Source organism: Elgaria multicarinata, chromosome 14 (assembly GCF_023053635.1).
Source record: "Elgaria multicarinata webbii isolate HBS135686 ecotype San Diego chromosome 14, rElgMul1.1.pri, whole genome shotgun sequence".
Taxonomy (NCBI): Eukaryota; Metazoa; Chordata; class Lepidosauria; order Squamata; family Anguidae; genus Elgaria; species Elgaria multicarinata.
In genome coordinates, this window is record NC_086184.1 from 11,973,539 (window position 1) to 11,996,165 (window position 22,627).

Consider the following 22,627-nt stretch of genomic DNA (forward strand, 5'->3'; position numbering starts at 1 on the left):
TATTTATTTATTTATTTATTTATTATTACATTTTTATACCGCCCAATAGCCAAAGCGCTCTGGGTGGTTCACAAAAAATAAGAGCATAAAGATCATAAAAAAACAACCAAGAATCTAAAAACACAAATACAAAATACAATATAAAAAGCACAACCAGGATAAAACAACACAGCAAAAATTAAAAGCACTTCAACACCCTTGCTAGCTGCGTTGTGCTCTCACATAGCTTGCTTAACCAGTCATGGCATACCAGGGCGACTCTATTCCTGTCCCATTTGTGGCATTAATTTGGGGAACATCAATGAAGAGAAAGGGAGAGAGGGAGTCCCATTGATAGTGGCCCCACAGCAACGTTAACGATTTCCCCTCTGATTCAGGGACCTTTGGTGACACATCAGCCCGAGAACCTGGGAGTTGAGATGCAAGGCATATTCTACAAGATTACGCATTGCTTGCCCCTGAAGATTATCTGCTTATCAGCGATGGTAAGCTGCACGGTTTTGTATTTAAAATTACTGCTTAAAAAGCGAATGAAATGAGCTTCAGAAATAGCCCTAGCTGTGGCCAGATAGGCAGCTCTGTTATTGCATTGCTTGGAAGCTAATGTATTATGAACCGATGCCAAGATATTTCTGCGTAGCACAGAAGAAAATAAATGGGAATGTCTATTTTGGGGATCAGCTTTGCACCATGCCTGCAATCGCGGGAAATGTCAAGATAACAAAGAGTGCACAGATAACCTAGTTAATTAGCAATAATTGTTTGGAAGGTTTAAGATTTGAATTTTGCCTTTATCGGGTGGATTGGAAAAACAGCAGCGCCGAGATCCAGAGATGAAGGCAAAACGCCTTTTGCAAAGGCGTCCGCAGAAGGTTGGATAGAGAGAAGGCCATTTTTCATTGCCAGACGATCCTAAAAATCAACACCCTTCCAATTTTTCCCCCGCTGCAGGATATTTCAGTTCCCTGGTTAACAAGACAGGGGCTGAGCGGGCTAAATTAATGGCGTGGGCCGAGATAGTAACAACAGTGACAGCAGCAAACTCGGAACAAGTTACTAAACACGTGCCAGTGATTACTATTTTTTAATTGTGTGTAGGCTATCAATGGCTACTAGTCCTGATGGCTATGTGCTCCCTGCATTTCAGACACAGGATGCCTATGTACACTAGCGTGACCATATTTTGGAACCCCAAAAGGAGGACAACATGGCTCAAGGAGGTGTGCCCAACCCAACCTGCTCAGCCCCCAAGGCGGGCCCATCCTGATATGACCGGCCCCAAGGGGGCGCGGCCTTCATCACATGTCTGATTTTACAGCTCACAATTAAGACAAACGTGTTCTACAAAACATGTTAATGTTAAAACCACTGAAATAAAGTGAGCCATTCAGTGTATCTGAAATTAACATGAATTTTTAGTTGCTGTAAAAGTTTCTTTGTGGAGGTTCTTTTTGCTGTCTTCATACCAGATCAATGCAAAAGAAAATGTATAATTTTCCATTTTTCTAAAGAAAACAGGTCCTGGATTAGAAAAAACAAAGGCTAAAGAGCACTGTGGTTAGGACCTGGTACACAACTGCTGGACTAAACAGAAAATGGGAAACTGTCAGTAAAGAAAGAAATGTCCTACAACTCCCAGCACTGCACAGACAGCATGCAAAGGATTGTGCCCTAACCAAAAGAAAGCCTCACTGAGATTAATAGGACTTATTCCTAGACAAGGGTGGAGAAAGAAAAGAGGAAGAATGATTGGGTCACTGCAGCAATCTTTTCTCAGGCCCATTCAATGTGATTTAATATTGAGCAAGAAAGAGCGTCTCTCTTTAAAACATTGTAACACTTGAGATGTAATATAAACTAGATTTTCACAGTTTCTATTAAAGGTCTTGCTCCAGGCATAGCCTTTTCCAGATTTTTATCTGTACAATAGTGGGAGAACTGGTGAGAAGCACCCACCATAAGGCCTCAGTGTTGAGTTTCTACCAAACTCTGTTACTACCACTATCAAAACATCTGACTACAAATTACAAGAGTTAGGATTTATTTATTTATTTATTTATTTATTTATTTATTTATTTATTTATTTATTTATTCCATTTATATCCCACCATTTTCCCTCTAAGGAACCCAAAGCAGTGTACATAATCCTCCTCTCCATTTTATCCTCACAACAACAAGCCTGCGAGGTAGGATGGGCTGAGAGTCTGTGACTGGCCCAAAAACACCCAGTGAGCTTCCATGGCTGAGTGTAGACTAGAACCCAGATCTTCCGACTCTCAGTCCGACACTCTAGCCACTACACCACAAACCACAAGTCAGATATTTAATATGCTAGCAATAGTCAGTGTGAAGTTCAGGTTAATTCTGGTTAACTTTGTGACTAGGCAGTGTAGCCTAATCCTACTCAGAAGTAAGTTCAATGGAGTTTAGTGAACACAAAAGAAGACGAAGCGCTCCATCTGCTTTTCTTCACCTCTGCTCCCCTTTCTCCAGCAAGTACAACCCCCTCCTGTCAACGGAGGTTTGCCATAGGATTACATTGGCCTAAAGAAATGTCTATAACTTTTTTATTTTTAATGATATAAAAATGAAATTTGGTGAGCTTACAGATACCTTGGAGATGCTTAAGCATTTCCAATTTTAGACAGATATGTCCATCAGTTTTCTTGCAATGAATTTTTTAAAATGTGAGTTCCAGTCACTTCAAAGTGCTATAACTTCCTCATTTTTCAAGAAACAAACATGTAACTTTGCATTGTGATAGAACCTAAGCGGGGCTTGATGCATGGCAATTTTGAAGCACATATGTTCATCCACTGACTTTTAGAATTATTTTTAAGATTTTAACCTCAAACCATCCCCCCATTTACAAAAATGCATTTATCACCATCATTTTTTAAGGTAAACACACATAACTTCGCAACCGGATAGCTTCTAAATATATCCTTACGAATGGCAATTTTGAAGCACATGGCTTCATCTGCTACTTTTTAGGTTTTTAAAAAAAGTTTGAGTTTTTAAAATTATTCTTTAAAAATACGCTGTCATTTTTCAAGATACACACCTGCAATATTGCAGCATGATAGAACCTAAGTAGGGCTAGATGCATGGCAATTTTGAAGCAAATAGGTTCATCCGTTGATTTTTAGTAGTTTTTTAAAAAGTTTTACCATTCTCCTTTTACAAAAATGCATTCATCTCTGTCATTTTTAAAGGTAAAGCCATGTAACTAGGCACCATGATAGCCTCTAAATATGGTAGGTCTTTATAAGGGCTTGATGCATGGCAATTTTGAAGCATATAGGTCCATCCGCTGATTTTTAGTGATTTTTAAAAAGTTTTAGCCAAGTTCAGAAAGCTCTGTGTGTATTGGCAGCCAACAAGTTCTTAAATAAATTAGAAACTTCCTCTCAGCAGGAGTGTTAACCACTTCAAAGGAACACAGGCAATACTAAGACAGGGAGGCCCAGTGGTTTGGCCCAGTACTAGGGAATTTCCAACACATTCACCTGCGGCAGCAAGTGGGCTATCACCTTTCTTGCAGGGGGAGGGGTACTACCGAACAGAAGATGCAGCAGAGACAACCAGCTCAATAATATGTATTGATTTATTAGTATTTAAAGAAGTTTTAAATCAACAGATTTCAGTGTAATGAACAAAAAACATAAAAACATAAACATAAAAACTACGTTGGGAATACAATGCTGACATCAACTGATGTGTCTTCTTCCCAGCAGAACCCAGAGAGGATTGGAGAATGTCCCGGATCCCTCAGGAGAGTGGAGTGTACATAGTGGATGAAACAAGACCTCTGCCTAGGCCACGTCGCGAACCGTGCACGCTCCCCAAATTCGTCTAGCTGCCATGCCAACTCCTCAGCCGAAACAAGTGCTGACCAGCCTGCCGAAGGTGGTGGAGGCCTCCTTCCAAGGCCCGTGATTGAAAGAAACACCCCTTGGCCGAAGCCAGTACAGGGCCCTTGGCAAATGCCAGTAGAGAAGCCTGTGCTGCCTCCAACAACGGTACAGAAGCAGTTGCCGCCTCCTGTGCGGAGCCCAGATATCACCAGGTGGCCAGAGCCACCCCACACGTCTACCCCGAAGCCGGTGCCTCCCCGTCTGCAGAGCCTAGTGACAACTTCGCCGCCGAAGCCACGCCTGACATCTCTCCTGACATCGATGGCGGCCTGCGTGGAAAAGGCCGTGGCAAAGCCAGGGCTGACCGATGGACCCAAGCCGGATGGAATGCGGCCTATGGCACTCTGGAAAAATGAAGGCATAACATGTTAGTCTTCCATTCAGACAAAAGGGTTTTCAAGTGATTCTGTGGAAGAAACTTAAATTATCTTGACTAAGGAGGAATATGGCCCTGAAATGGACTTTGTTGCCTAAACCGTCTTCTCTGTTTCATACCTTGCCAGTAGAGATTCCTGGAAATGAGTTCAAACGTTGGCAACAAGCTCTAGCCACGTTCAGTGGAGGGGGCAAGCGCATCCGTGTCAATCAAGCGACTCTCTTCCGGCCAACTAACCTAGGGGGGTTGGGTGTCCCAAATCTTAGACTGTACCATGATGCCTTTCAATTGAGGCAACTACTTAAAATAATTAGGAACAAGACCGCAATCCCGTGGGTGTCAATTAAAAGCGCCCCCTGCATCCCTACGATCAGGGTGATCCCCTTTCTTCCAACACTGAAAAAACATGTACAAACAATTAAAAACCCATTTTTGAAAGCAAATGTAAAGGTATGAGCAAAATGGGCAAAATGGTTTGCAACAACCTCTTCCCCCTAACCCTGATTTATCAATAGGAATCCTGGCGAATCCTTACAAATGTCGTAGTCTCGTCACTGACCTGTGCGGTGGCTTTGGATAATAAAGCCGCATTGGCCTGGACGAATTGGAAGGTGGTGGGTTGGGTCCATCGGTCTTTTGCCAAGGCGTCTCTCCCAGTTTTGCCAGAGCGGCCTTTTTGATGCAGGTCGCCATCGACTTTCGGAGAGATGCCCGGTGTGGCTTCTTCGGCAAAGTTGTTCCTAGGCTCTGTGTTGGGGGTGTCACCAGCTTCAGAGTAGATATGTATTGTGGGTTGACCCACAAGGTGGTGATTTCTGGGGTCCGCACACGAGGCGGCACCGGCTTCTGTACAGGCTTCTGTACAGGCTTCTCTACTGGCATTGCCCTAAGGAAACAATTGTTATCTCTTTCGTTCAGGGGCCTCGGCAAGGAGGCCTCCACCAACTTCGGCAGTCTGGACGGCACTTTTCTCGGCTGATAAATTGGCCATGGTTTCTCTGCAGCTAGACTTCTGCGGTACGACCACGCATCAGGCCGTGGCCTTGGTAGAGGTCTTTCTCCTGTGTTGTACATTCCTCTCTCCTGAGGGATCCGGGGCAGTCTAAAATCCTCTCTGGATTCTGCTGGGAAGAAGACACATCAGTTTATGCAAGCGTTCTGTATGTAATTCATCCTACACTATACATACAATCTATAGCCGGTGCCAGACTACTTTGCGCCCTAGGCAAGGTGAGCTACTTGCACTCCCCCCCCCCCCAAATGGCCAACTTTGATTTTTAAGAACAGATGTTTTGTAGAAAAAATAAAAAGCACAAAACTTGAACTTATTCTGTTTTTTCTTAAAACAGCTAATTTGTATAAAACGGTGACCCTTAAAGGGCAGTACGGCGCCCCTCTGAGGTCTGCGCCCTAGGCGGCTGCCTAGTGGGCCTAATGGTAGCACCGGCCCTGCTTATCCCAATACGTTGACCATTTCTTGCACCCCTTCGTGGCTCAAATGCCTTCATATTTAAAGGAGACCTCTGATTTCATCTATAAAATAGAGGGGAAATATATTCCGCCCGATGCCATTATGGGAATTTTGGACGTCAGTTCCCTCAATACTATCCCTCATATTGAGGCACGCAATACTGTTGAATGGTATCTCAATAAACGGGATAATCTTTCTCCACCTACCTATGTCCTATTAGAACTTACTGAGATCATATTAGAAAAAAACTATTTTAGGTTTGATGAAAAAAAATTCCTGCAGATTCGAGGCGTTGCCATGGGAAGCCCTTTTGCCCCTAGTGTGGCCAATTTAATCATGGCACAGCTGGAAGAGGATTTTATCTCTCATCCGGCTCAAAACCCCTTCTATAAGGAAATACTATTCTATAAACGATACATAGACGATATTTTTTTAATTTTTGAAAATCCACATAGTTTGAAATATTGACTTTTTAACCTGGATCAATACTATAGCAACATCAAATTTTCCTCTCATCAAGATAGAAATGAGACTGCATTTTTGGATATGTGGGTTTACTGCCATTCTGATCACTTATATCTAAAAAAGTTTATAAAACCAACAGACAGAAATTTTTTCTTACATTATTCCTCATTCCATCCTCCACATGTAAGAAAAAATTTCTTACCTGCCATGATGCTGAAAAGGCCACGACTCTGGAAAGTTTCCAAATGCTGGAGAGTCACGCAGCTGCAGTCCTTACCGTCCCAAAGTCCGGTAAGGAATAGGCCACACACTTGCAATGATGTAAAACTGTTTATTGCTGTTCCCATGGTAACCTGGGATTTGTGAGGTGGGCTCAAGGAAAATATTCAAAGTGGGATATGGTGATGCAAGACGGTGTCATAGCAGAAGGTAGGGTGACCATATGGAAAGGAGGCCAGGGCTCCTGTATCTTCAACAGTTTTAGAGAAAAGGGAATTTCCCTTTTTATCTCAACAGTGAAAGCTGCAGGAGCTATACTAGAGTGACCAGATACAAAAGAGGGCAGAGCTCCTGCAGGTTGAACTGTTTGATGACAAGGGAATTCCATCAGGTACTCCATGCATACAAATGACACCCGCTGAAATTCCTTTTCCTCTACAATTTTTACAGAAGCCCTGTCCTTCCTTTTCATATAGTCACCCTACAGAAGGCAGAAGAGCAGACCAAGGGCTAAGAATTCAGCTAGGCAGGGAAGAGAGTTAGCGGTTCACAGACTCCCTGTATCTGTCTGTCGAAGAGTCAGTGATCTCCATCTTGACCTCTAGAGAGCAAGGCCTAGTCTGAGATGGCTGAGATATTTCAAACAGAATCACTTGAAACCCCTTTTGTTTGAATGGAAGACTAACATGTTATGCCTTCAGGTTTCCAGAGTGCCATAGTAGTCCTTTTAGTTACCCTGGCACTACACCAGTTGCTGGGGAACATGGGCGGGAGGGTGCTGTTGCACCCATGTCCTGCTTGTGGGTCCCTGGTCAATAGTTGGTTGGCCACTGTGTGAACAGAGTGGTGGTCTGGATGGACCCTTGGTCTGATCCAGCATGACTCTTCTGATGGTGTTCTTACGTGTGTATGTGCATGCATGCCAGGTAGTCATGCAAATGCCCAGGCGCCTGGTCACCACATGCAACTCCAGAGACTGCCTGAGCAGCAGCTAAGTGACCACAGGCTCATCTATACCAAGGAGGATTTCCGCTATGGAAGTGGTATGAAAGTGGTATATAAAAGGCAGGAGCCTCACTCCTGCTTTTTAGCGGTATTGAAGTGCATTGCAGGATCTACGCTACTGCTTTAGAGTGGCAATGAAATGCACTGACAACTGTTGGGGCCCATGGCGCATGTACACCAAGCAAGATATAACATTATGGAAGTGGTATGAAAGCAGTTTTATGGTCTGTGTCAATGGGCCCCAACAGTTGTCAGTGCATTTCAATACCGCTGTAAAGCAGTTGTGTGTTTCCTGCCTTTTATATGCTGCTTTCATACCACTTTCATAGTGGAATAGTCTGCTTGGTATAGATGAGCCCCAGGACAGAATCAACAGTAGGCATGGTCAGGCATCTTCCAGGGACCCCCACCCCAGCAGGGGCCCACTGACTATTTATTTATTTTATTTCATGTCTATACTGCCCAACAGCCAAAGCTCTCTGGGTGGCTCACAAAAATTAAAACCATAAGGATCTGTCGGGGATCTGTCGGGGATGCTTTAGGGTGGATTCCTGCATTGAGCAGGGGGTTGGACTCGATGGCCTTGTAGGCCCCTTCCAACTCTGCTATTCTATGATTCTATGATTCTAGGAACACTGTAAAATATAAACTATGGAAGCTTAAAACTACAATTTAAAACCACAATATAAAAGTAAAACCAGAATAAAAACGAGCAGCAATGCAGAGATTTAAAATACAGATTTAAAATAACAGCGTTAAAAGACTAAGATGGTCCTTGGATAGCAATGTTAGACTTCTTGGACAGGCTCCTTTAGACTTCTAACTGGTTCTGACGGAAACCCAGAATGGATTCACCGCCTCACTGACACTGGGGCCACCAGCCTCCACTGAGCACACTAATACATACACGCAGTCCTGATTTGATTGCAGCAATAACGACTGTTAATTGGGGCATCATTAAAAACCAATTAAATATTTCCTATTTTAAAGGGGACCTAATTGCTTTTTTTAAATATAATTACTGTAATAGATACAGAATGGTTAATATAATTGTTGCTTTTATTTACAAATCAATTTTAATTTCATGGGAATTATTGGATTAATCTCATGTGGGGGGTGGTTACTCAAAACTAATAAGCTTTACTATTACAGGTATTTGGGGAGCGATTTCTGGGTATGTAAAAATATGTTTAAAGTACTGATCGTGTTTCTTTGTTGATCGTTTAGAAAATTTATAATTGGGGTGCAGAACCAGAATTGGGTGGGGGCAACATTGTCACCCACCATGCCCTCCCCAGGCCGGATGATGACACCATGGCCGCTAACATTATCGCCTCACCCATTTTGCCCTTCTCGGAGCTGAGAGGCATGGAATACCATGTCTCTCTCTGCATGGGGACAGGGACTCAGCCTAGGGTGACCATATGACCGGATTTGCCCGGATTTGCCCAGGGTTTTGGTGACAAATCCGGGAGGGGGAGGGGAAAATCCGGATTATTCCAATCTTCCCCAGCCAAAGAGCAGCTCTAATGGGAATTAACAAAAATGCTTATAACTCTGTCATTTTTAAAGATAAACACATGAAACTTGGCATGATGGCAGCTCTTAGGAAGGGCTTTAGTCATACCAAATTGGAAACAGTTCCGTTCATCCATTGATTTTTTAGGAATTTTTTAATAATTGAGGTTTTAATTTTTTTTTTTAAATCGTCATTTTTAAAGACAAAGAGATGATACTTTGCACCATGATAGGTTTTAGGTAGAGCTTTGGCCATACCAAATTTGAAACAGATTTGTTCATCCATTGATTTTTTAGGATTTTTTTAATAATTGAGGTTTTAAAATTATTATTTTTAAAATCGTCATGTTTAAAGATAAAGAGATGAAACTTTGCACCATGATAGGTTTTAGGTAGAGCTTTAGACATACCAAATTTGAAACAGATCCAATCATCCATTGATTTTGTAGGAATTTTTTTTAAAATTGAGGTTTTATAATTATTTTGTAGAACAGATTTGTCTTAAATGTGTACTGTAAAATCAGACATGTGACCAAGGCTATGTTTGGGTGGGCATGCCCCCAAGGGTGCTAGACATGCCCCCTTGGGGGTCGACCATGTTGTCCTCCTTTTTGGTTTCCAAAATATGGTCACCCTAACTCAGCCTACACTGGAAAAGACAGGGTGCTCATCTCAGGATTGCACAATATTTATCTGATTTCTTAAGATTTTTTAAAACTATATATATTTGTATAACTAGGAAGCTGTTATATACACAAAAACGTTGCCAACTTTTGGGGGAAACCACCAGCAACTTTGCTTGCAAATACAAGCCATGTCAAGCAGGCCAGAGAACTTTGGTGAGCCCAAAAAGGGCCGGATTTCTTGGTGATAAACATCCCCACTCAGTTCGCAGTGACATCTTTCCCTCGTTATGCAAATAGATGTTAATTCCCAAGGAAGGAAGGAAGGAAGGTAGAAAGGAAAGAAGAAAGGCAGGCAGGCAGGCAGGCAGGCAGGCAGGCAGGCAGGCAAGCAAGCAAGCAAGCAAGCAAGCAAGCAAGAGTCTGTTGCCTTTCTAAGATGCAAGCTCAGGTTGTACTCAAGATTACTCTTGCATTTATTGCAAACAAAACAACAAAAGGCCAAATGCCTGCCTAAACTTGAAGTGCCAGTTTGCAGCTAATTAAACATGAGAAAGAGCAGGACTCTGCCCCAAAGGAGGGGAAGAGTAGGCGTTGGTGAGGGCACACAATGGGAGCAGGTGTGACTTAAGGCTTGAATGTCGATATCCTACAGATAGCTTACAAGACTCAAAGGTTCTCTACTTTAAAGGAAAAAAAACCCACCCCGCATCATTACTAGGGCTTTCTGCTTTCGATTTCTTTGTGGGACTATGATGGGCTCGTTTACATGGCAGACGTGGTTTGAACGGAGGAAAGTCCTTTCTTGGCAAGTTCTATATGTTTCTGTGTGTTTCCATTTCCAGCCACTAGATGGCGAGGTCACTATAGTTCTATGCTGGTGTTTCACATAGCCGACAGGTCAGAATAATGTCCCTTTTCGCATTATCTCCGATCTTTTTGAAAGCAGTATAAAAGGGGGGAAAGTGTGGGAGACATCCTGGAGTTTGATGATATCATGTAACGGAGCCGCTAATTTCCGGGAGTGACCAATCATGAGCCTTCAAAAAATCGCTCGTGTAGAAAAGCCCACAGCAAACTCCATTGGAAAGTCTGAACCTATCATTGTTAAAACATGTTGATTCATCAAATGATAATCAAATCACACATCTAATAAGCCCCAAATTTGGCCCGGTTTTATTATTCTGTTCCTGATAAATTCATCTTGTTAATAGTAATTCCCCACACACTTTTGATTCAAAAGCAGTGGTGTTTCCCTGGAAAAGAGCAAGTACCTTTGGTTTATTTTAATGATTTCTTTATTTAACTTACGTAGATATATGCCCCACTTTTCCATCTTTACAATCAGTTCTCAACACATGGATGAGGAAGTAAGACGCTTTGAACACAGCAGGGGTTCCTTCCCAAACTACGTTCATGGGATTGTATTGTTAGAAACATCACGAGAAATTATCATGAATGCCCAAGAAAGCCTAAGGGCTGGGTCCCCAACATTGTGCCCGTGGGCACCATGTGCCCGCAGACTCCTCTCCTGGTGCCAGCCAGGCTCCCTGGCCCCTCCTGATTGTTATTTTATTTCTTAAGATTTTTCTTAACTGGGGTCAGGGAACGCTGGCAAGCTCAAATAAAGGGCTGCATCAGCATTTTTGTGTGAGTTCCAAGGAGTGTTTTTGTTTTGGAGCTTAGCTCCTCACCTCTGCCAGGAACTTAGGTTCTTGGGCAAACTACTTTTCTTTTAGTCTCATCAGCTTGCCTTCAAGGGAATGGGTGTTTTGTGACAGGCCACACCCACCACAGCCACCATTCTGTGAACATGGAAGCCCCCATGACAGCCATTTTGTGACAGTGCCCGTGACACTCTTATGTGCCCATTGCCGCAAAAACATTGGAGACCACTGACATAGAATCACTGATTCTCTGCAGTCCCCAATTCCCTCTGAAATAACGATGCCTTAACCTGCTCTCTGAACCTTATTGATGCTGGAGCTAGGTGGTCTCTTCCTTGGAGTGAGTTCTACAAGTAGGCACCAACTTTATTTATTTATTTATTTATTTTATTTAAAACATTTCTTGGCCGCCTTTCAGGGTAGGAGCCCTCACAAGGCGACTTACAACAATAAAATACATTAAAAAAATCAATTAAAATATTAAAAGCAATAAAAATATTATGACAATAACATAGCAATTGAGTGCATTGATCAGGCTTGATCAGCATTCCCCAACCTGATGCCCTCCAGATGTGTTAGACTGCAACTCCCATCATTCCCAGTGGAATGATCCAGTAAAATGGTTCATGCAGCCCTGTTTCTTAGTGAAAGACAGACAGACAGACAGACAGATATTTAGAAAAAGACGGGAAACAATTGTAATCATTTAAACAAACACAGTCCGTTTTGCCTTCCCAAATGTTATACTGCATAACCTTTCAGTAATAACCTAGGCAAACATCACTCTAAAATGGCTGCAATTAATTAAATTAGAATCACACATCCAGCTTTTATTAAAATAAATAAGCCGACGTAGATGTTTGGCTAAACACTGGGTTTTCACCCTAATGAATTTTGGGGCAGGAGTGGGGAGGGTTTCATTTATTAATTTACTAACTCAATAACTATGGGCTGCCCCTGGGAGATGTTTGTTAATATTTTATGCTATGTAAACATCTGGATCCAATTTAGCCAAGGAACGTTTGCGAGTTAAAACTGGCGCCCTGCCAAGCCCATAGATGCATGGTGATTTGAGTGCTCCATTTGCACTCTACCTTTGAGGGAGAAAAAAACCCAATCGGTTTAGCTTTGCAGACATTTATTTAAGATGTACTCCTGTCTCCACTTGCCAAATCCTTAAGCATCTTAGGAAAAGCAAGAAAATGAAACTCGCAGTCAAAAGCTAAAATTCTGCTTTGGAGAATTAAGGAATTATCTGAACGTTTACGCCATCAAAATCAATAAGACAAGGTGTGATCCTATACATTTCAACTCAGAAGTAAGTGCCATCACTGGAGTTATAATTTTCAGACACTTCATTGTGCCAGCACAGACAGTAAAAATGCATAGCGTGCCAGTAGAAACCACGGGTTGGATCCAAATTTAGTCATATTTATAGATCCATTGCTATCAATTGGACAAGTTAGTCATGACCCTTTCCATTTAAGAGGGGTTCCTCTTTCTCCCCAAACTATATAATGGGTTGGATCCAAACCTAGTTGTGCTTAGAATAGACCTATTGAAACCAGTGGGACTTCCATTATTCATGACTAACTTTGATTTTAATGGGTCTGCTCTAAGTATATAACTACATCTGGATTCAATCCCATAAAAGCAAGTAGCAACAGTAAGTTGAAAACCAACGACAGCAGCATCAGGACAATAAAACCAAAAGAGTAAACAGCATCAAGGGCTCTACCCTGAATAACATGTTTTAATATATGTGTCCAAAATTGCTTCAGTCACCTTTGGACTCGTGGCAGTTCTTCTTAAAGTTCTTCTTAAAGTTCTTCTTAAAGTTCTTCTTAAAGTTTTTGTTTCCCAAGCAATCATTATTATTATTATTATTATTATTATTATTTATTTATTTATATAGCACCATCAATGTACATGGTGCTGTACAGAGTAAAACAGTAAATAGCAAGACCCTGCCGCATAGGCTTACATTCTAATGCCAAACCCTAAGAAATAAAGTATTTGGATTTTTGGAAAAAAACAACAAACCTGCCCTTTTGCAGATCTTGGTCAACTCAATAGACTCGCCCAGTAGAAAGGTTGTCCTTGGCCAGTTTCCCAGTTTATCATGGGCAAATGTTGGTGCTTTTTTGGTATCTAATCCCCCGAAAGGGGATGTGCTTACGTGTAAAGACTATAGCTTCATCCCATGTACCAGTTTCCCTCGAATTATCCCCTACAGCACTAAGCTGGTGTTGTTGTTGTTGCTGCTAAATCACACCCCGGGTGGCAGCACTCCTAAGATCCTTTGCAAAGGGTTTAAGGGGGGAAGTGTAAAAAAAACATTAAAAATCAAGGGATGACCCAATCTAATTCAAATTTGGTATGCTTAAAGCTCTCCTTAATATCTATTACTGTGCCAATTTTGGTGTCTTTATCTTTAAAGCTTACGCAGATGTAAGCATTTGTTTAATTATTCTTTAAACGTATCAAATCCTGCTCTTGCGCCCCCAGTGGCCGCTCGGAAAACAACAAATGAGTCCCTCGAAAACTAGTACCAAAATAGCTTGATTCTTTTCCCTTTATAGCACAATTAAAGCAGGATGCATGGGAGTACTTCACAGTCAAAGCAGATTATAAACTGGAAAACTTCAGAGTCCTTTGTGATTGCACAGTATAATGCTGGTGTGATAAAGCTCTAATCTTGGCCATAAGACATGTCTGGTTTGGCATGCTGGGAAAGAATTCTGGGTAGTTAGTAAGCTTGGGGCAGGACAAGAAGGATGAAGGACCAATATAAATAAATAAATAAATGCAACCTGTAGACCAGCTTTCCCCAACCTGGTGCATTCCATATGTGTTAGACTGCAACACCCATAATTTCCAGCCAGCATGGTCATTGGCTATGCTTCCTGGGAATTCTGGGAGTTGTAGTCCAAGACATCTGATAGCATCAGGTTGGGGAAGACTGCTGAAGATTCACAGCTTCTCTACGTTAAGCACAAATCCTGCATCTTTACTAGGCTTTCTTCTTCTGGAGTCTTTCTGGATTTATGATGGGCTCCTATAGATGGCAAACACATGATTTGGCATTGAAAACTTCCTTTCTCGGCAATGCTCTATATGTTCAATGAAACAGTGCCATCTAGTGACTGTATTATAGTGCTATGCCCAGCATCACACACTGCCGATATGCCGTGTCAATATTTATTTCAGCTTAACTTTGATCTTTTTGAAATCAAGATAAAGGGAGGAAAGTGCAGGAGATGTCATGAAGGTTGACAACATCTTGTAAAGGACCCGCAAACTGCCATGAATGACCAGTCACGAGCATGCAATAAATTGCTCATGTAAAGAAGCTCCCAGGACTACAGATTATATCTGAGGCCCAGTCAAAGGACTCCATGCCAAAGCTGTTGACTGGCCTGCCAGCAGCTCCTTCTATCTTCCGTTCAAGGAGACTGCCAAGAATCTGAAGTTAACAAGTTTGGAGCAGGCTCAGTTATTCCCAATTGTGCTGAACTGAAAGCCTGTCAAGAGCAAAGCCATTTCTTACTCCTCTTCTGGAAAGGGAAGAATGGGATTCCAAGTTTAAGTACAACGGGGAGGTAGTTCATGCCACCAAAACCAATCCACCCAACCCTTTTCTACCCAGACGAATTGGTACATGACCTTTTGCATGCTGGCAGGGTGGGGGGCAGGTTGCTGCTACCAAGAGGCTCCCCCATGACTGCCTCCAACACTTTACAGGTAACCAGGTTTGTCTAAGATGCTAAAAGCAAGGGGCATAGTTCAGGGGGGAAGCAGGTGCTTTGCAAGCAAAAGAACGTAAGAAGCGTCATGCTGAACCAGATCACGGGTCCTTCTAGTTCACACAGCTACTGGCAGGAAACCCACAACTAGGACAAGAGTTCAGGAGCCTTCTTCCACTTGTGTTCCCCAGCAACTAACTCAGAATAATGCGCTGCTTTTAATAATGTATTAGTAAATGTTTTAATTAGTTATATGTATTTTATGGGGTTTGCATTTGTGTTGTACCTCAACGATCCAGAGGGAGAGGCAGGTAACAAGTTGTTGTTGTTGTTGTTGTTGTTGTTATTGTTGTTGTTGCCTCTGATCCAGGAGATAGCATATAGCCATCAGGACTAGTAACCTTATCATCCCTGAATTTGTCCAACCCCTTTTAAAGCCACCCAAATCGATGGCCGTCACTACGTTTTGTGGTGGAGAATGCCAGAGAAGTGCTTCTGTCTGTCCTGAATCCCCCACCTATCAGCTTTATGGCATGACCCCGGGTTTGATTAGGAGGAGAGAGGGAGAATGATTTCTCCCTATCCAGTTTCTCCATACCATGCATGATTTTGCACACCTCCATCATGTCTCTCCTTCCTTCCATTTTTTTCCTAAGCTAAACAATCCCAGGTGTTGTCACGTTTCATAGGCACATAAGAAGCTGCCTTATACTGAATCAGACCCTTGGTCCATCTCGCCCAGTATTGTCAACACTGACTGGCAGCTGCTCTCCAGGGATTCAGGCAGGAGTTTTCCAGCCTTGCGTGGAGACACTGGAACTTGATCCTGGGAACTTCTGCATTCAAAGCAGGTGCTCTGCCATTGAGCTACGGCCCTTCCTCATAGAGCAGCTGCTCCAGACCCTTGATCATTTTAATTGCCCTTTTCTACATCCTTCAGGTCCCAGGTTCGATCCCCGGCCTCTCCAGGTAGTGCTGAGAAAGAATCCTTTCTGAAATCCTGGAGAATCACAGCTTGTCAATGTCCACCATACTAAATGGATCAGTAGTTTGACTGGGTATATGGGAGCCTTATTCCTAAGTCATCACTGGCAATGTCTTCTCATCTCATGCTGTCGTCTGTGTTTCCATCGTGCGACATTCATCTACTCTTGGTCATGGACTTGAGAAATAGTTTTCCTCTTAAAAGCCTGCTCATAAATGTGAGATATGGCATCATTTAAAATCCATGCAAGTTCTTCCCACCTGGCAGTTTAAATTTAGACTCCTGTGCTATCATTACAAAAACAACAACAACTCACACACGTTGATCATCTGTCTCGCTTCAGGCACTTACAAGTCAATCTTAGACGTAACCATTGTTTGTCTCTTAAACCTGAGACTATAAAGCTATCATGGGTTTTTGCCTCCATTCCTCCCGCCCCTTCAACAGTCTCCGTGTTCCAGATAAAAGTTTCTCACTGCGGCAAACAGCAGTGAGGTTTTATACAGCAACTGCCCTAGTTTTAACACTTAATTCCACTGTGGAGTCTTTTTTTCTGGAACGCTGAAGATGACAAATAAGGGTGCTTCCCTCCATGTGAAAGTGTCTCTTGCTCAACAGCCTTGTGCAGTTTTATAATATGTGCATTCAAGGATCACATGGCCAAGGCCGTAGCTAGACCTAAGGTTTATCCCAGGATCATCCTGCGTTCGTCCCTGCCTGAGCGCTGGGTGCCCTGTGTGGCACTTAGATGAACAGGTTTGACCCCAGGACAATCCTGGGATAAACCTTAGGTCTAGCTATGGCCTAAGAGTGAATCAGTGATTAGGTAGTGGATTGATCATTCCATCCATGATCATAACTGCCCCTTCTAAATATCCAAAGTTAAGTCAGTGAGTAGATTTAGTAGAAAGATTTAGTAGAAAGGAAGATGATTTAGGGACAATCCTATGCAAGTTTAGACAGGAAAATAAGGCCTACAGCTACCAGAATGCCCCAGCATTTTTTTCTATCTAAACTTGCATAGGATTGCACTTTTAGGCTGCAATCCTTACCTGGGAGTAAAGCCCATTGAACTCAGTGGGGATTACTTCTCAGTAGACATGGATAAGGTTGCACTGACAAGGGAAATTGCTCTTGCTAGTGGAAAAGTACTATCGGCTACAATTCTAGACCAACTTACCTGGAAATCAGTTCCATTAAACTCAGTGGGACTTTTGAGTGGACTTGCATAGATAGTGCAACTATTCAGAGGGGAAGGAGAGAATTCAATCATTCCTTGCTTCCTTTATTTCCTCGTTTATTTCCCCCATTTGACTCCACACATCAACTGGGCATAATTTCTAAAAAATAATAATAAGAGAAGTGCTGGGTTTCCAGATTGCCTGAAAACATCGCACAGCTTTTTGCTCCAAAACCCGCCAGCCCTACGTTGCTTTGTGGCATAATGTTATTGCTGCCGTTTTCAAGCCAGTGCAGACTCCTTCTTGTGCATCTTGCAATCGGAATTAACCGGCAGGAATTCTCCGTACAAAAGGTTAATAGGGCAAAGCCACAATCTGATCACATTTTAATTTCCTGTCTGCGGCACGAGACCAGATCCACGTCTCGCTAGTCCCTGCTAATTCATCAAAAAATCTCTGTGCTTCCCTTTCTCTTTTATTTTTTGTTTTCCTCCTGCCGAGCATCTCATTAGCCAGTAGGCCCTGAGAAGGAAAAGGGAGCAAAAGCTTGCAGGAACTGGGGAACTTAACTTAGCGTCATTCAGATATTGGGCTTTGTTGTCTTTGCTGCCCCGCAGTTATTCCAGAGAGGATACAGGAGTATGCGCCCAACTAAGGCAGTTCAATTACAGGTAACAAAGTTGTCTGTTTCTGTTCTTTTCTCCCCACCCCGCCATGCACCACAGTTGGAAGATTCAGAGTTGAAACCAATTAAGTTTCCCCATTAAGTTCAAAGACCTCGGTAGGGTTGGAGGTTTCAGCATCCACCACCTCCAGACTTGGCTCTTCTGAGAGGGTTTCAAAAAACTGAGCTTCTGCAATAATAATCAGAAGATTAAAAAACAAGGCATGATATGGGCAGAGGCTACAGGCTGAAGGAGCAGTCTGATGAGATAGGAAAGGAACCTCTCATGCAAGCACTGAGTCATTACTGACTCTTGGAGGGACGCCAGCTTTCGTTGACGTTTTCTTGGCAGGCCTTATAGCGGGGTGGTTTGCCGTTGCCTTCCCCAGCCATTATTAGATAACACCTACAAAAATTAAAATTTGAGCCGACGGGTATTAAAACTGATCAGGAGCCTACCCTCTTAACAACCTCCCCCAACCTGGTGCCCTCCAGATGTTTTGAACTACAATTCCCTGCATTCCTGACCCACTGGGGCTGATGGGATTTGAAGTCCAAAATGTCTGGAAAGCACCAGGTTGGGGAAGCCTGCCCACTAACATCTCACGGATGAAAAAGGCGATACGCTGGAAATACCCACGTTCTTGTATAATGGATTACTGTCCAAGCTGCACCTCAACACGGTGCCAAAGGATCTGCCAGCAGTCAGGTATATTCATTTATTTCTGCCATAACCAATCCTGTGCTGAGAGGTTAAAGATATACTAGAAAAACGTAATCATGGATTGGCATCACTGGGCACCTGCTGAGGCCCATTCCTCTGCAGGGGCCCCACTGCCCACCAAGAAGTATCCTGGCCTTGCTGCTCCTCACTGTTCACCTCCTGTCCCAGCATACAAGCAGTAACAAGAGCAGAGAGATGGAGCAGCACCCTGTACTTGCCTTGCCTTCTCCTTCTGGGCAGAGGAAGAGGACAAGTGAATGGATGGTGGGGATGGGATCCATGCACTGGTAACCTCACAGCCAGACTAGAATTTGGAGAGCTGATAGGGGAGCAGTAAACATTGGCTTTCCATTGGGAGTGGTTAAACTGTGTGTCTCCACCTATGCTCATCCTCTGCTGAGGGAACTGCACTGGCTGCCTATTCGCTACTGGACTAGATTTGAGTTTCTTGTACTTGTGTACAAAGCCCTAAACAACTTGGGACCAGGATACCTGAGAGAGAGCCTTCTCCCCTACCAACCTGCCTGGTTACTGAGGTCATGCTCTTGGTGGTTCCACATAGACCCATCCTCCGATTGGAGTCCACCAGGGGAAAAGCCTTCAGTGTGGTGGCTCCCCTCCTGTGGAATTCCCTGCCTCTGGAGGTCAGGCAGGCAGGCGCCAACTTTGTATTCCTTTCGGCGCCTCCTGAAAACATCATTATTCCAGGAAGCCTTTCCTTAATTATTTATTTATTTATTTATTTATTTATATAGCACCATCAATGTACATGGTGCTGTACAGAGTAAAACAGTAAATAGCAAGACCCTGCTGCATAGGCTTACATTCTAATAAAACCATGATAAAACAATAAGGAGGGGAAGAGAAAGCAAACAGGCACAGGGTAGGGTAAACAGGCACAGGGTAGGGTAAACAGGCACTGGGTAGGGTAAACAGGCACAGGGTAGGGTAAACAGGCACAGGGTAGGGTAAACAGGCACAGGGTAGGGTAAACAGGCACTGGGTAGGGTAAAACTAACAGTATAAAGTCAGAACAAAATCAAGTTTTAAAAGCTTTAGGAAAAAGAAAAGTTTTTAGCAGCCATGGTTCACTGTATATTTTGCTTCTTTTAAAATCTATTTTAAAGTGTTTTATTCTGTTTTTATTTTATCTTGTTCACTGCTCCGAAATTTTCAATGGGGAGCGGTATATAAATATTGTAAATAAAATAAATAAATAAATAAATAAACCTATCTGTAAATAGAATACAACTATTGCAAAGAGCCAGTAAATCTCCAGTGACCTTCTTCCAAAGGAAACCAAACCAGGGTAAGTGCTGCACCCTTGGAACTTCTCACCTTGGAACTTCTCACCTTCTCACCTCACCTTTCCTACCGGAGCATCATACACGGCCCCTCTCTTCATTAGTTCCTGACAGCATGAACCTCAAGCATCCCTCCCCAACCTGGTTCTCTGCCGATGCTTTGGAGTACAGCTTGCATTTTATGGTTTTTATCGTGGTAGACCGCCCAGAGAACTTCAACTTAAGGCTCGACTTCTGCAATGCGCTCTACATAGGGCTACCTGTGTGCCTAGTCCGGAAACTTCAACTACTTCAAAATATGGCAGCCAGGTTGGTCACCGGTACACCTAGGGGTGACCACATTACACCAGTCTTAAAATCTCTTCACTGGCTGCCAATTCGTTTCTGGGCAAAGTATAAAGTGTTGGTTATTGTAAAGGAGCACGCACCAGCAAAAGCCGGCCCTTGGACTGGATTTAGCACAGATCCCCAGAACAAACGCTCACAGCTCACAATTTGGAGGTTTAAGACCATTTATTTCAGGAAATGGGTAGGTTACATGGGATTAGCAACTAAAACTATTAAAACATGCATATATATATAAGAACCCAGAAAAAGGAAGCCAGAAAACTAAAACTACAGTTCATACATCACCCAGCCATGGAGTCAGCCAGCCGCGCTGAACTCCCCCCACAAGTATATTTTATAGTCTCTTTTCCTCCAACTCCTTCCCCCCTCCCCTTGGCTTCTCATACGTAGATCTTTCACACCTCCGCCTGAGATGTTAATGTCTCTCAAGGCTGGGCGGACATGCCTCAGGCGGTTCCTGGCATCACCATTCTCCCCCATGCAGATGGACCGCTTATCTCCCTTTTCCTATGAACCATAACAATAAAATTAACACGTTAAAAGACAGGCCAGCCCCAGTTCCATTCACCCATCCCTTACAGTTATCACCTTTAAAACCTTTTGGGTCTAGGCCAACCTGCGGGATTGCCTTCTCCCATACAATCCGCCCCGCACACTCAGGTCCTCTGGGAAGTATTTACTCCAGCCAACAAAAACAAGGCTGACAACTATTACCCAGAGGACCTTTTCTTCTGCCGCTCCCAGTTTGTGGAATGGCTTACCGGGAGAGATTCGTCAACTTAACAGTCTTCCAGAATTTAAGAAAGCCATAAAGACTGATCTCTTCTGGCAGGCCTACCCAGTTGGATTTTAAGATGCCTTTTTTTTAATGGTATGCTGCTTTTAATGATGCACTGGTTTTAAACGTTTGAATTAGTTGTATGTATTTCATGGTGTTTTTACTTGTGTTGTACCCCGCCTCGATTCAGAGGGAGAGGCAGGTAACAAATTATTATTATTATTATTATTATTATTATTATTATTATTATTATTATTATTATTGGTCAGCATAGAAACGTTTTTCGCAAGTAAATAAGTAACTGAATAAAAATAAACCCCCAGTATTCCTGACCATTGGACATGCTGGTTGTGGAGGATGGGAGCCGAAGTCTGAAACATCTGGAGGGCACCAGCTTCGGAGAAATCCATCCTAGAGCTTTTTCTCTCTTTCTTGGTACGGATTGGTGGTTTGGAAGTGAGCCAGCAGGAGAGGAGTACACATCCACCCACCCCATGCTTGAGGATATCTGCTGCGTAATGCTTCCTCTTATCCCCTCCAGGCCAGCTCGGGCAGGATTTATTCCATAGATCATTGAAATGGATGTTTATTTTACTCTGCGCAGATGTTCAGACAATGCGCCAGCTTCAGCTCATTTGGAGAGAAATTTGCTTTTCAGCAGTATCCACCGAAAGCAAGGGCAGGGCTTCTACAAAGGATTGCCGTTTACTGGCTCATTGCACCCTGCTGCCATGTCACACACCCACACGTATACATGTATACACATACACACAGACACACACACACACACAGAGATCAAAATACTTTGGAAGAAGATATCTCTATGCAGCTGACGAGCGATAAATTTTCTTCCAGGCAGAGCTATAAATGCATCATCTTCCAGAAGAGTTATTTGTGTGTTTTTTAATAATAATAATAATAAAAAAGTGGGGGAGAAAGGCCTGACATTTATTCCAAAGAGAAAAGCGTAAGGGATTTTTGAATTTAATTTTGTGCTTACTTTGGGACATATATTTAACCTTGCACAGATGAAATCCAGAGTGCTTTTTGGCTGGAAGTCAGGAATAGATATCCCCCTCTTTTCCGAGGAGGACGCCAGTTGCAGAATCAACTCTCTGGGGACAATGTAGTACGACACGGCAGCTATCTAGAAAGCAGCCGTTTTAATAAGGAGAATTAGGGAGAGACCCTTGGCAAAGCTCAATATTACCATCCCTGAATTGGATGGCTAACGTAATCCCACTGTATTAACTTCCTTTGAATGATCCCTTCTGCAGAACAGACAGCACTTTCCCAAATGCGTCTCATGAGACCGGGATAATATTATTATGGTGACTTTACGGGGGAAAAGGAAGCTCCCGTGTTTAACAGCGTAAGACACCAGGCTTCTGTGAAATATTGTCTTTGTAGGTGTTCATAGCAATGAACAATATGCTTCAGGCTTCCTCGGTGCTTGGATGCACAACGTCTTTTGGGGGAGTTTATTTATTTATTACATTTCTATACCACCCAATAGCTGAAGCTGTCTGGGCAATTCACAAAAAATGAAAACCCGCAAAAAGTGGGCGTAAAATACAAGATCAAATTTAAACGCTTAAAACTACAGTATAAAAGTACAACCAGAATCAAACTAGCA

At 42.9% G+C, this 22,627-nt stretch overlaps 1 protein-coding gene across 1 annotated transcript in view; it reads left to right on the forward strand.

The window, feature by feature from the left end:
• Nucleotides 1-452: 452 nt before the first annotated feature.
• The window catches only part of SIAH1 (siah E3 ubiquitin protein ligase 1), a 47,829-nt gene continuing 25,654 nt past the window's right edge, over nt 453-22,627 (forward strand). The window contains exon 1 of the mRNA XM_063141090.1: nt 453-485. The gene's annotated coding sequence lies outside the window, so the exon portion shown is untranslated. The remainder of the gene's footprint in view (nt 486-22,627) is intronic.